This window comes from Vanessa tameamea, chromosome 15, assembly GCF_037043105.1.
Source record: "Vanessa tameamea isolate UH-Manoa-2023 chromosome 15, ilVanTame1 primary haplotype, whole genome shotgun sequence".
Taxonomy (NCBI): Eukaryota; Metazoa; Arthropoda; class Insecta; order Lepidoptera; family Nymphalidae; genus Vanessa; species Vanessa tameamea.
Window position 1 is genome coordinate 5,762,993 of NC_087323.1, and position 14,680 is coordinate 5,777,672.

The following is a 14,680-nucleotide window of genomic DNA, read 5'->3' on the forward strand; positions in this document are numbered from 1 at the left end:
GACGTAGCGCGACCCTCACTTTAATCCGATTTACTCAGGAATTTTAGACGCTTAAAAACCATCGCATTTTACACCTTGTTAAAAGTATTTGACCAACATAATCTCCTTTAACAATAGTAAGTAGTAAGATTTTAATATAAATATTTATTTTATGTTCAATAATACTATATGGAGAGTGTATCAAAACAATTTCTGAATATTGTAAATTTTAAACGATAATATTTTCATATTCAGAAGACGTATGCTTCAAAATTTTATGCAAATTGGTAATAAAGACACAACATTAGGCCACGTTCTAAAATATCGAGAGATACTTTAATGTCATGCAAACGAGCCGACAGTGCATCAATTCCTGCTCGAGTTTCTAAACGAGGGAAATAGAACTTTTCGCTTCTGCCGCGAAGTTAGAGAAATATTGGGACCGTTCCAGTTTAATAAAAATTGAGTTGTGACTTATACGTAACGAGGCCAGTGCCACAGGTAAGTACTTTTATACATTTGAAATTTAAATATTCTCTTACAAAATTTTGCGACCCATTTATCAGTTAAATTAACTGGAATGATTTATTGGTATAACTCCAATGTTAACTTGTCAGCACAACCACTTCGGTGTCCAGGCGAGGTCTAACTTTAAATATACATCAAGACTGCTTTAATTGCTAACAAGATCAAACTTTCTAAATTTGGGGCCCGACAAATCGAAATCGCTCTTAGCAAAACAAGTATTAATTTTGTATCGGCGTCCCGGCGTTAGGGCGGGCGGCGCGCAGTACGGGGTGGCCCCCGCCCCAACCAGTCGCAGTCGCGCCGCCGTCGCGTCACTACGTTCCGTACACTCTTTCTCACATATCAAAAACCTTCCTTCATTAAAAATCACGTCCCGTCAAAACCATCCCGACACATACGTTCGAGACGACGCAACGTGCGGCCGTTTCACGCGCCCGCCATCTAAATACGCTTATTTATTTGAATGTAAATAAATACATTTCAATATAAACGGTGAGATTTGAGCATGTGATAAGTCCCAGTGATCATAATTTCGGTTACTTTGAAGTCAAAATGTGGATTGTTCTGTAAACGTGGAATTTGCAGGCAAATCTCTGAATACGCAAATATTTTAAAAGGTAAGTTTGTTATTAAGTAGTCGAGAGTTTTCGTATGTCATTCGTCATGCGGTATTTTACGCAATACTTTGAGGATATGTCTATTGTATGTATAATGTTCTACGCGTGTTGTAATTATAATTCATACAGCTTTTTATTGCATGTTAACGTGATTCATCTGCATAATTTCATGCTGACTCCATCAACGCAACAATCGTATCAATCAAGGTAACAGGTGCTTCATGACGTTTCATATGAAATAAATATTTATAATTTATTATTTAGGTGACAAGTATATTATGTACTACTATCTATGCATATTGATGCTATGCTTGTTTTAGCTCGAGTATCGAAGGTTGGTATTTTAAAACGGTATTAAATCACTCTTTGTTTTGACTGAAACAATATATTTTTAATCAAATAAACTTATTTCGTTATGCACATTGTATTGTATTGTATGTAATAATTTAATATTTCTGATACTGTTTTTCACGTGACTAATATTATCTTCCATTTTTCTCATAGTTACAATTTTACTTTAAACTTGAAATATATGTGTACACACATGTACACGTGTACGTACATTAATTAAATGCTTGTCATACTAAAGCAGCTTTTCTTCAGAAGAGGAAATACGAACTGATAAAAAGATAATATGTAATATCTCATATATCTTAAATTTTTAATAGAATTTGTCGCTGTTATTGTTGAGAATTGAACAATTGCAAGCTGCAAGCACCGAAGTCTCAAAATACACTATATACGTATTACATATATCAAAATACGGCTTATTGTTGCGGTCTTATCAATTGATTTGTCACAACCATTAAAAATAAAAAATAAATAAACAATGATATTAAAAAATATATAGAACCTTATTTGAAGTACGTTTTTATAAACAGGTGTTTTATAACGTTAAGTTAAATATAAATTATTTATAAAAGTATAACACCGAAACTAGAGTCGGTGGTATTTACAAACAACATTAATATAATACATCTATTTACAATAAAATATCTGTGAAGGCGAGAAGCTTTCAATACAATAAAGTAAGGTAAATAAACACAGTTAATACCACACCAAGTTAATAATAGTTTTTCCTTAAGTAATAAGAAGAGTAAGGATAAATACTGATATCACAAAGGAAATCCCGAAGGGTTTTCTGTTCATAGACTGTCAATGTCCTAATGTTGGGCTAAAACCTTCCACCACGCTGCTAATGCGAGTCTGTGGACACACATGCAGGTTTCCTTACGATATTTTCCAGCACGAGATGAATTATAAACACAAATTAAGGAAATGCAATTTAGTGGTCTTTGCATGGGTTTAAATCCGAAATCATCTCTAACAATTGAAGGAATAGTTAAAATATTTAAAAAATATATTGCTATACATAATGGTAACGATATATGGAGAATCGTGTATTTAAAATCCATTGCAGAACATCTTGAGCGTGTTTCGCAATGATGGCAGATAAAGTTCTAAAGAGTCCAAAGTTTTTTCAAAATGTAATTACATAAATATTTATAGTTATTTAGGCCTTAAAGTCCAATTCATTGGTCAAGGATACATTAAAAAAAATCATATTTGACTATATATATTTAGTAAATATATGTATAATAGTAAATAATCATAAAGCAGTTCAACTATACATAAGTAGTTCACTAGTGTTTGTAATTAAATAACTTTATATTGATATCTTCCTGACCAATTTCAGTTGCGGCTAGCCAACTGCATACGATATATTGTAATCCAAAAGTGTGTGTGCACACACACAAGTGCCGTCTCAATACATACACTCTCATAAACGGTCCCACATGATCGAAAGACTTAAGGCACAACTATTTGCCTTACGTGCTACGGTACAGGAATGTAGACACTGCGAACTGCGATGGAAAATTTATGACAGGAAAATCTATTTGTTTTTAGCTCAACTTCGAACCTTCAAGAATTTTCAGCCTTATAAACTAGCCAATAGAAAATCCATTTTCGCTTTTAATTTGAATATTATTTGCTTTTTAGTGCTAATATTATATAAAGTATATATAAACTTTAAATAACTATTGCGTTTGTTAATAACGCTTGGAAACTAGTAATCCATCAATGGTAATGTCAAGGGGCAACTTATAGTTAGCCGTTGAATGTAAGACATCCAAATATAAACAAATTATTCTTACAATGTTTTTTTTTTTAAGTTGTAGGCAAGCTCGTGAATGGGCAAAGACGGCTGGTGTGCAACCATAGGCATTGGTGTTGTAAGAAATATTAGCACGTCCTACAACGTCAATGTAACTCAGATGACTAAGATTTGATGTCCTCTGTACAGCTGTTTGGCGGTACAATATGTAATGAGTGGGTATTATAAACCCACACGGACCCCCACCATCAAGAGATCTCTTTATGAGAATTAAGAAGTCTGCATGTTTTGGACGCTCCAAGAGTAATACTTCAAAGTCAAGTCAAAGTCAAAAATCTTTATTCAATATAGAAATTTAAACTTACTTATTGATAGTTAAAAATCTTCCACCGGTTCGGAATTTAACACCTCGGACCTGAGAAGAACCGGCGAAAGAAACACAGCGGGATATATATTATTTTTTTTTCATTTTTCATGTACAATAATAATTATATTTTAGCTATTTGAAACAGCCTGGTGGCGATCATTTCATTCCCAAGGTGTGCAATCAACTAAAAAGTCATTAGTGTTTTAACATCCTTTAACACACAAACGCTCTTTAACGATTCTTTTGAATTTTATAATTAAATAATTTTTGTTCTTGTTCGTAGTGTTAATAGAATGTACGTCACAATTTCTGGGAAAATCATTTATGTTTTTGCGTACATACATAACATCATCAAAAACAAATTGAGAAGCGATAGTCATTATTTTAATTTTTTTTAATTTACCTCTTAACGAATCTTGTGGGCCCAGGTTATAAATTGCACGAATAGCCCTCTTCTGCAGTACAAAAATGGTATTAATGTCAGCTGCATTACCCCAGAGTAGGATGCCATACGACATTATACTGTGGAAATAACTGAAGTACACAAGGCGAGCCGTATCCACATCAGTCAAAAGTCAAATTTTTTTTACCGCATACGCTGCAGAGCTGAGTCTATTCGCCAATTTATTTATATGGGGGCCCCATTGGAGCTTAGAGTCTATTGTCATACCAAGGAACTCTGTTGATTCTAAAACATCTAATGCTTCCCCGTTTAAAAGTACACTCGTTTTGACACATCTTACATTGGGAGTAGCGAATTTAATACATTTTGTCTTTTTACTATTTAACATTAAATTATTAACACTAAACCAATTTACTATTTCAGAGTGAGTATTGTTCACATCGTCATATATTGAAAGACGTCTTTTTATTTTAAAAATTAAAGAAGTATCACCAGCAAACAACACTATCTCGAGTTTATCACCTAGGAGATGTGGCAGGTCATTTATATAAACAAACATTAACCCCTTGTTAACTAAATTACATGTATATTTTTAAAGTAATATTTACATTTAATTTAAATGTTATAAATCAGTTGTATCCGCTGACATCAGTTATATTAATTCGTATTTACAGATAACATCAAATATTTATCCATTCCATGCACTTTGGACTGTTTAATATACATATTTGTCAGTTGCTGTACATAAAGAAATATTTGTGTAAAGAATATATATTTAACCGAATTATTCAACTGTTATTTTATCTTGTTCCACAAACAAGAACTTTTTTATGAATTGAATTATGGTATACGTAATCGGACGAGCAAATGGTGTCACCTGATGGTGAGTACAGTTCATTGGCATCAGCGCTGTAAGAAATATTAAACATTCCTTATATCGCTAATATGCCACCTTGGGGTCCTTACCTAATCTTAGGAGCTAAGACATTATGTTCCTGGTGAATGTAATTACACTAGCTCACTCACTCTTTAGACCTGAACACAACAATACAAAATATTACTGCTTGGCGGTAAAATATATAGTGGGTGGTACCTACCCAGATGAGCTAGCTCAAAGTAGCACCAAGTAGCACCAAGTTATGTGACAAAATGATCTTACTAAATATAGTAAATTTAAAATAAAAAAAATCAATCAATTCTTCTATTCGAAGTCAGAGAAGTTAGAAATAATGTAATTATAAAAGTTAAAATCTTTATTTAATTGTTGATTGTCAAAAATCTTATCTTCTGGTAAGGAAATTAACACCTCTGACCTGTGAAGAACCGGCAAATTAAACTATGTATATATACTATGAAACTATTAAGTTTTATCGTTACAACTATGAGAATAATATATTAAAAATGATTATTTCTTAGTAGGAGGAGTAAATATATACTAATTACATTTATCATAAATAAACATTGTCTATAATTTGCGATATGCCAAACTTTCTTATACTGGCAAAGTGTAAACCGGGTTCCAAAAGTGTCTCAAGTACACTCATAAAACCAAGCATGTTGGCACGTTCACTTGATATTATCTGCATGTTCTAGACACCTGCCGTTACAAGGGTAACTTCGAACTTGCTCAAGTAGGGTAGAGCAAGGGCTACGTGGAGTAAGTTTGGAATATTTTTATTGTACGAGTATCTCTGAAGCGGAAAATAGTAACAAAGTCATTTAAATACATACTATTATTTCTGTGAAACGGATTTCAAATATCATTCTTACACAAAATATTATTACTGATTTAAAAAAAAACGATTTACTAAGTTTTCGTTTAGAAATAAGCATGTCGAGATGGAACCACATCACTAGACATCCTCTATACCGTTAAGCATTCAATATATTATACATACAAGAATATAATCTATATCCATATTATAAGAAAACCTTCCATATAATATTATATATATATATACTTAACACAATATTATAAATTACAAGACAATAAATATGTATATTGTATGTCAGTGTGTATAATCACAGCCCGAAAACTTTACTGAGTTGTACTAAAAAGACACATTAGAAATTTAAATATAAATAATTCGTAAAACATACATATATCATAAATTATTTGATCAGTCGTATATAATATAAAACTAATTTTTATTATCTTTTTTGTATATGAGAACAATATCAAACCTAACAATTCACTTTACCATAAATAATTTATAAATTTCTTCAAGCAATAACTCTTACGTACAAAAAATTTTCCGTCATCATGTAGTCTTACTTGCCTTGCGAATACGTAATGTATAATATTTCATCGTCTGGGTATAAGATAATATCGCTGTCAAGCATTTTTAAACATCGTTATTTTAAAATCCTTTATCTAAGAATAGTCGAGACGGAATCAAAATGGGACGGTTTCGTTTATCGACAAAACACCGCGTATGGCGTAACGTTAAGCGGTTTTACTTTTGCAAATCTTTTTAAATCACAAAAGCCAGTCGTCAAGATCTCATGTCGAAGAGGAAAAGAAAATATCCTGTAGAAATAGCGCAGCTGGTCGGATTTGGCGCGAAGTTCGTGGTAAATCCGAAATGAAAACACGCCCTGCCTTCGGATGTAGGCCACCCTGTCTCCAACAAGATAAATTCAAAAAGGATTCCCTCCACACATATTACCAACTCAATAAGGATTAAAACTTCATTTGGAAGTGGGAAGCTTTAAAACTTCCCGGGTACATGGTTTATCCCTTTACTTTGCACACATTTATGACCCCAACCGTCGGATGTTTGAATTTATTTTAATACAATAATAAAATCAATTTATGTGTTATGGAAGAATATATTCTTAATTCTTATAATTTATTATGATGAAATAGGTACATTATATTAAAAACTTTGTGTATTAAAAATGTTTTTTTACTTTGTTATTCGACTTGCTTTTAATATATTTATAAGATATTTTTAGTATAAAACCTACCTTTGTTATGAAAAATGTGAATTAATGCGATAAACTTATATGTATAAGAGTAAATAAAACAGCAATGTTGTTTTGGATGTATTACTAATAAATAATCTCATTTTTCTTACCAAATATTAAAAGCTAGTCCGAATGAAGACGGTCATAGCTAAAATTTTCAGTGTCGAATCTTGCTAGGCAATTCATTTCTCAATAAGCTACCGTGTCTACAAATATTCATACAATATTATTAACGAAATATCCTTCCTTTGTATGAAAACTATTTTGAATTTGCGTTAAAATTGTAATCCACTCTACAGTTCAATGTTAATGAGTTTAGTATTTCGGAGTCGGTTACTTTATATAAACATTATCAAAATTATTTGCACGAAGTAAAATTTATACAACAAATGTATGTAAATTTTAACCATTCAGTGTAAACCATAATTATTATTATAATTTTAATAAAATTTATTGTACCTTCGGGCGACCAAAGTAATGACCGTGTTTTTAAAATATTATCAGAACAAACCACTATTTTAATGAGATCCAATATGATATAATGTAATACTGTAAAATGTTTTATTTTATACAATTGAATTATTGTTTTATAAAATAAAAATATGGAACAAAACTTGAACGAATGGTGAACAAAAAAAAACAAAAATAAAACAGAAATTCAAACGCTTACATTAAGTTTATAAAAGGCAATCATAAAATTAATAATTCAATTCTTTTATAACACGAGCTTTACTGAAACTACGGTTTATTATTGATGAAAGAAATGTATACAACAAAATAAATAATCTGGTCCGTTGTTGTAATTAATAATTAAAAGTCAAACGGAGTTTAAAAAAAACGAAGTCGCTTTTTTAGTATAAAAAAAACTGATACATTTCAATGAGTCGAATACTAATAACAGGGCAACAATTATCGACACGCAAGCGAACTAACATTCATGACTAGTTAGACAATTGACATTGTTTGCTCTTCAAGCTAAAATGGAATATAGTTGGCAAATATTGAGCTTTGTTACATAAAAAAAGCCGTAATAGAAAACATTGATTGTACATTTTTATTGGATTTGTAAATCGCCATTCGAAATTCAATATTCAGCAAAATGTGTTTAAAACTTCGTCGCTGTGAGCTAATTACTTAAGATCGTATTTTCGTTCTGTATGTCGTAACTACCTAAATGTTTCACCCAAATTACTAAGTACGTTGAAAATTACCGATCATGGAGGAGAGGAGGTGTAAAAGTTGTAAGGTTGCTGTAACATTGTTTGTGAGTGTAATATTGCATGTTTGATTACAAAATTTCGGTTAATATATTTAAAGTGGATAATCTGACTTCAGAGACAGATTATAATCTAATGACGTAATCATGGTTTGTGATCATTCATGTTTCCAATTGATCTTTAGCCATTTAATTTGTTTAGCATTTTAAGAATATCTTATATATAGTAATAGAAGGAAAGTATATGCATAGATAATAATACATATTTACTATACATTGACTATGAACAAGTATATAATTGATTTAATTTTTATAATATGTAATTACAAATAATACACCAATTTTAGTCATTTAAATAAGTAATAAGTTAATGAACTCTTGATTTAAAGTATAAGCCACAGTTTAAAAATAAAATTACTACATAAATTAAATAAATGAAAATTGTCAATTATGGCAACTCAGAATTTATTATGCAATTCATTCATTACATGTATCTACTGTACAATCCACGTGCAATTAACTATACGTCATGATTGTTAAAAATACCTTCGTATTATATCTATGCTCCTGGTACATTAAGAGTTTTAAAAATAGAACATTCCAGATAATTACTGACCAATGGAACTGACCAATCGACGCCAAAATGATTGTTTCGCAAACTTACGATTACAAAGAATTCCAGTATTCCATTGGCAAACATATATGATATATGGAATTATTTCTATATATAAATTATATTATTGTAAAAAAATAACTGTCATTTTTGCTAATGTATCGTAACAATTGTGAAAGTAATAATAAAAATATAGATGGGATAATGGTCGCTGAAATAAAGATACGTCAAGATTCATTAAACATAATATTTTATATTAGATAGTATTTCTTTTTTCTACATATATATGAACAACAATAAAAAGGCTAAGTAAGTTACCTCTGCAAGTAATAAACAGCCAACTTCCGACATAATTTATCATACATAATACTAAGAAAAGAAGTTGTCAGTTCATGCGAATGATGGTATCATTTTTTCTCAGCAAATGAATTTCATCCTTCGGATATTATTCGACCACGGCTTGCAGACGAAGTTTACTTGCCCTATTCATATTACACACAGTCCGATTCACATCATACAAAAATGAATCCTACAAGAAGTTTTCAGTCGGACAGCCAGCGATGCTAAGATAGTACTGCGAGTTTTTTTAGATAACCTACGTAGTTTATCATTATCAGGTTGAAATAATGTAAGATTGAATAATTTAAGCTGACAATTTTTTTTATATGTCACAGACTAAAAATAGAAAATAAAATCATGTTTTAATGCGATAAATATTATCTAAATATCTTACAATTGAATAAGTAAATTAGTATTCTATTACTATTAGGGAAAACTAGAACTTGAGAAACTAACCGTTAACAGTTCATTCTGTTCATTAGTTTCTATTTATGCAAAATTAACTTAGTTAAGATTAATTTGTAATAGTCATAACATTTAATACAGTAAAAGAGAAACTAACTTTATCTCAAGTTTTTGTTAAATAGCATTAATACTTTGTTCTAAATAAAAAAATATATTAAATTTATTTAAGTTTATTTTAAAAACCATAGAAACAACATTACTAGTCATAAAAATTACCCTAAAATGTAAAGAAGTACTGATTTTATTCAATCTTCTTTGACAATTGTTGAACGTCATTGCTAGTACAATAATGTATTATCATTATTAATATTGTGTATCCATTACGAAATCTTGATACTTGATCCTATTACGTATTGCATATTGAATATATACAATTATCACTACGTAATATACATATATTTACATTATTGGACATCAATATTTTAACGTTCTAGAAAAATCTTTGTTCTTATATAGAATAAAAACATCTTGCACATGGAACTGAAACCTTATGGCTTTACTTTACTTTTTCGTGTTGTACATAAAAACGTTTCAGAATTATGAAATATTTGTATATAGCATAATATTTTCTTTTCGTCAGCAATCATATTTATTAATGTAAGAAAGTACGTTTTTGAAGTTATTTTATCAAAGTTAGATGAATTAGATTAGAATTTTGCTTTCCTTTCAAGTCAACAAGTCAATCCTACCGTCACTATATTTCATAATTTTTTAATTTTTATATTGAGTTCAACACATTTGCTCCTAATACTTTTTTTCATCAAAAATTGTTTAAAAAAAAGATTTCTGATTTAAATTAAATTCTTTTAATACAGAGAGTAAGGAATGGATTCAATTACTAAAAAAACTGGCCTGAAAATGATGGGTCTCGCGACTGGCACTTGAAACAAACGGCGTTATCAAATCAGTGCACCCAGTTTAAGTGCCGGTGAAATAGAGGGGGCACTTATTGCCAGCATTCCCCGACTCCCACCCTAAAACCTGGGGTGACAAATTAAAAAATATGCCAGAATCGACGAAACGTTTCCGACGCGTTCAGGAATTTATCGTAAAGGGTTAACATTCCTTTGAAATAATTCAATAGATGGAAAAAAAAATCGCTGCTTTATTAACATTTTTCTATATGAGAAGTACTATCTGTGAATACAGTAACACTTTATAGTTAACACTGTTAAAAGTTTACTAAAAATAAGGATAAACTGTCATTTTAATATAATATAATATATGACGTACATACTGTAAGTTATAGTAAATTTTCTAACATTATATTTGTTGTTGATCAACATATAGGTCAAGTTGTAAAGCTGCCGAGTGAGGGAATAAGCGCACATTCTGCAGTATACATAAATACATCTATGATGTTATACATCTTTGTTAGTTGGTTCAGTATACAATTTTCTTATTTAATAAAGGTCTATTGCCTTTTTATTTAACTTTTACACCAGTTATTAATTGGTTCGAACATTTTATTATTTTTATGATTGGATTTTGAATTGCGTAAGAATGACGAAATAATATAAGGTTACATGAATTGTGTATCCAGAGCTTATAAAATAAACGATCGTGTGCTCAACGTCTAAATACCGAGGACTGATTCATAACGAGATATGTAGGTCCGATTGACTTGCAATTTAGCATAATTACTCCATTCGTGAAATAGACGCTCTCTGAGAAATGATTTTAGGAAATTTCAACTTTAAAGGAGAGAAATGGGGTCGGTAACTTTGTATAAATTTTATCCGTACGAATTCGGGACGGACAGCTAATAAAACAAATATTCATAGATGGGTAGTAAACACAATTAATATAACGTGTTTTTGGGATAATACAAACTAAGGGCAGTATAGTTTGACATTAATGCTTTAATTGGGATTAGTAAAAGGTTTAACATCCTGGACTTCCTAATAGTTAGTGGTGACCATTGTCTATATACATACATTAGCGGTGTTAGAAATCCTATCCATTCATTACAAACAAACATACCTAGTCATTATGGGAACTAAATTATATCTTATGTTTTAAGCCGGAACATACCAATATAAAGCATAACTGTTTGTCGGTCGAATAAATAATGGACGCTACCTTCAAATTGACACATAAAGCTCCACCAACAACTAGAACTAAAATATTAAAATTCAAAACAGATCGAACGGCGAAATTATAAGATTTTCAGATCTAACTCTGCAACCCTGAAAAATATATTTTGTTTTCAGAGCCAAAACAATTTAGCTCCAAGCAAGCAGCATCGAACAGTTTTTGTTGGTCTAAAAAATTTTATCTTCTATAATAATTCTCATCGAATGTAACATAAACGTTCCTACGAGCTACTTGAAAAGACACTTCATAGAAATCACATCACGTACGTTTAGTTTTATTGTAGGCTCAGTTTATCTCCATCGAGGGCTGCGTACATTCTTGGTAAATGACCTCTGTAAAACAACTTAGATTGCTTTTTTACTACCACTGAGAACTTCAGTCGAAGTCGAACATATGAAGTTATTGGGACCAGTTGTATCTGATGGAATTCTATGTCACGTATCGTGGATGAAACTATTATTATAAATATAAGTGATATTTTTATGTAACCTAATTTTATTGATTTTCATTAAATAATATAATTTCATGAACTGATGGGATAACATATACCTATATGTTAACATCTTACAGTCCACCTTAGACGGTACAGACAATTATTTCAAGAAAAATAACTTTAATATATGTGCACATACATAAAAGGAAATAATAATGATAAGATAGAATTAAATACTAGATCAAAAATTCCAAATGAAAAAGTTTTATTTATGTAGTTTGTTAAATTGTTCAAAACATCTTCATGTTCAGTGAGATGAGCGAATGAGTAAGTCGAAAAGAAGAGGAGTGTCGAGCTATAAAGCTTAGCTTAGCTTAGTTAAACGAATTACTTTGTCATGCGAATCAAATAAAAATTAAATTAAATTTTTAGGTATGTGCTAGCGCAAGGATTAAGCACGAAAGTGAAAAATTATCAAAGAGTACTTGTTAGGGCAGTCCAATCCCGTCTTGATATGTGCCCCTCTCAGCAGATATATCGCGAAACATTAATATAAAAAACATACTTAGAATTGTTGTTTTCCCGTTTGAAGGGTGAGCGAGGCAATGTAACTACAGACACGAAGGGCATAACATCTTAGCTCCCTAGGTTAGTGGCACATTGGATATGTAAGGAATAGTTAGTATTTCTTACAGCGCGAGTGTTTGGACGATAGTGACCACTATCCACTATACTATCAGGTGGTCCATTTGCTCGTCAGTTTACCAAGTCATCGACATAAAGATAGTTTGATAAACGAGTTAATTAAGACAAAGACCTTCCGTAATGCAAATTTGCCATACAGTGACCAGCTCGAAACCCTAATTGCAACGAATAATATTGTTGAATGAACAATGGATTCGGATAATAAGGATATTAACATCAAATGGATATATATAGAAGCTATAAATGTAGCTATGATAATCATTAACATATATTATGCATTCGAACATCTTGATCCTAACTACTCAGTTAAAACATAGTACACAATCTGACTCAATAAATAGATAGCTATTGTTTTATTTGCGTTTTATCTATTTATTATATTTAAGCGGTTTTGCTCGCGAGAAAATCACAACTATACATCTATTAATGACAAAGTTGTAGAACACCAAAACCGATATTGAAAATTTAAGTTATTATAGGATTGGTATTTGGAGTTCATTGAAATAGAAAATGAAATGTCAATTTGAACGTTCGGGAAACTACGAGTTATCGATCGATATTCGTTAATTAGAATGATTTGGAAAATGGTTAAATACTCGTTACTTTAACTTTAATTTTGTTTCTTTTTTTTATTTATACCAAATTAAAATAAAATCAGGACAAAAACTCTGATAGACGAAGCAGGAAATTAAATACGTATAAAAAGAAAAGAAGTAATATATCTTAATAAAAGTCTGACAAACAGTTCGTAAAAGTTAAAAGAAGCAGTACTTTAAGTAATATTGTGAAAATTTATACCAATAAGATGCTTATTAATGCATGAAATGAACATAATTAATGAAACTCGGTATTCATATTTGGAACCTCATGATCTGGAGTCTTAAAAATAGCCACTAGGTCAACGATGCATTCATTGACAGCCAATAAATATCACAATTGTGAAAAATGCATTATACCTGGCCACTTCTCTCTTCCTACGATATTTTTCTTCAAAATCAAAAATTAAATTTATAAAAATGATTTACACAATTTTAGAAGTTTGAAATGTCAGTAGATGGAACTCACATTTAAAATTCACCGAGATTAACGTTTTATTTTTAAATGCTTATTCGGCTTTTAATTTTTAAATAAATAATAGAGAAATACAAAAATGTGTTCATCATTCGATATTAAAAAAACAATAGCCATTTTTAGAAAAAGTTGTTTAATGTTTCATCAAAGGGCCTTAAGCTAGTTACAAAATAGCACATTATTAATAAACTATTTACAACATTTCATCAAAACTTAAGACTTAGTAAATTATTAACGTAGTTATAATTCTAACTATCTAGAGATTTAATTATTAACATGGAAGCTTTTTGTGTGACTTATTGTGTACTAGTTTTCGGGATAAAAAATGTTCTCGGCTAATAAATAAATTATCTCTAAGTAAAAAAATGTGTGAAAAAATAAAGCAAAAGTACACACTTTCACGTTTATAATATTAAGGGAGGGATGATAATACTATCTTTCTTATTTCTAGAAGATAAGTTTCGATCTTACCTTCAATTTCGCCCTTGAGGTGTGGCAAAGGTCACCTTGTAATCGCTCTATATAATGTTGACCTAGATCGGAATAAGTTTTCATTTGTTTGCCGTAATATAAAATCAAAATCAAAATACACTTTGTTCAAGTAAGTTTTTACAAGCAATTTGAATCGGTATTTAACAGTATTATATTAATTAAGCTACCACCGGCTTGAAATGTAGATTCTATCAAGAACAACCAGCAAGAATCAAAGGAATAGTGAAACTGCTCGGTAGATTTTTTGAGTATTTTTCAATGCATCTAGT

At 30.4% G+C, this 14,680-nt stretch overlaps 1 protein-coding gene across 6 annotated transcripts in view; it reads left to right on the forward strand.

Moving 5' to 3' along the window:
* The first annotated feature begins 792 nt into the window (after positions 1–792).
* Positions 793–14,680, forward strand: part of LOC113399104 (semaphorin-2A) — a 343,072-nt gene continuing 329,184 nt past the window's right edge. For all 6 annotated transcript variants that reach the window (XM_064217028.1, XM_064217030.1, XM_064217027.1 and 3 more), the window contains exon 1: positions 793–1,124. The gene's annotated coding sequence lies outside the window, so the exon portion shown is untranslated. The remainder of the gene's footprint in view (positions 1,125–14,680) is intronic.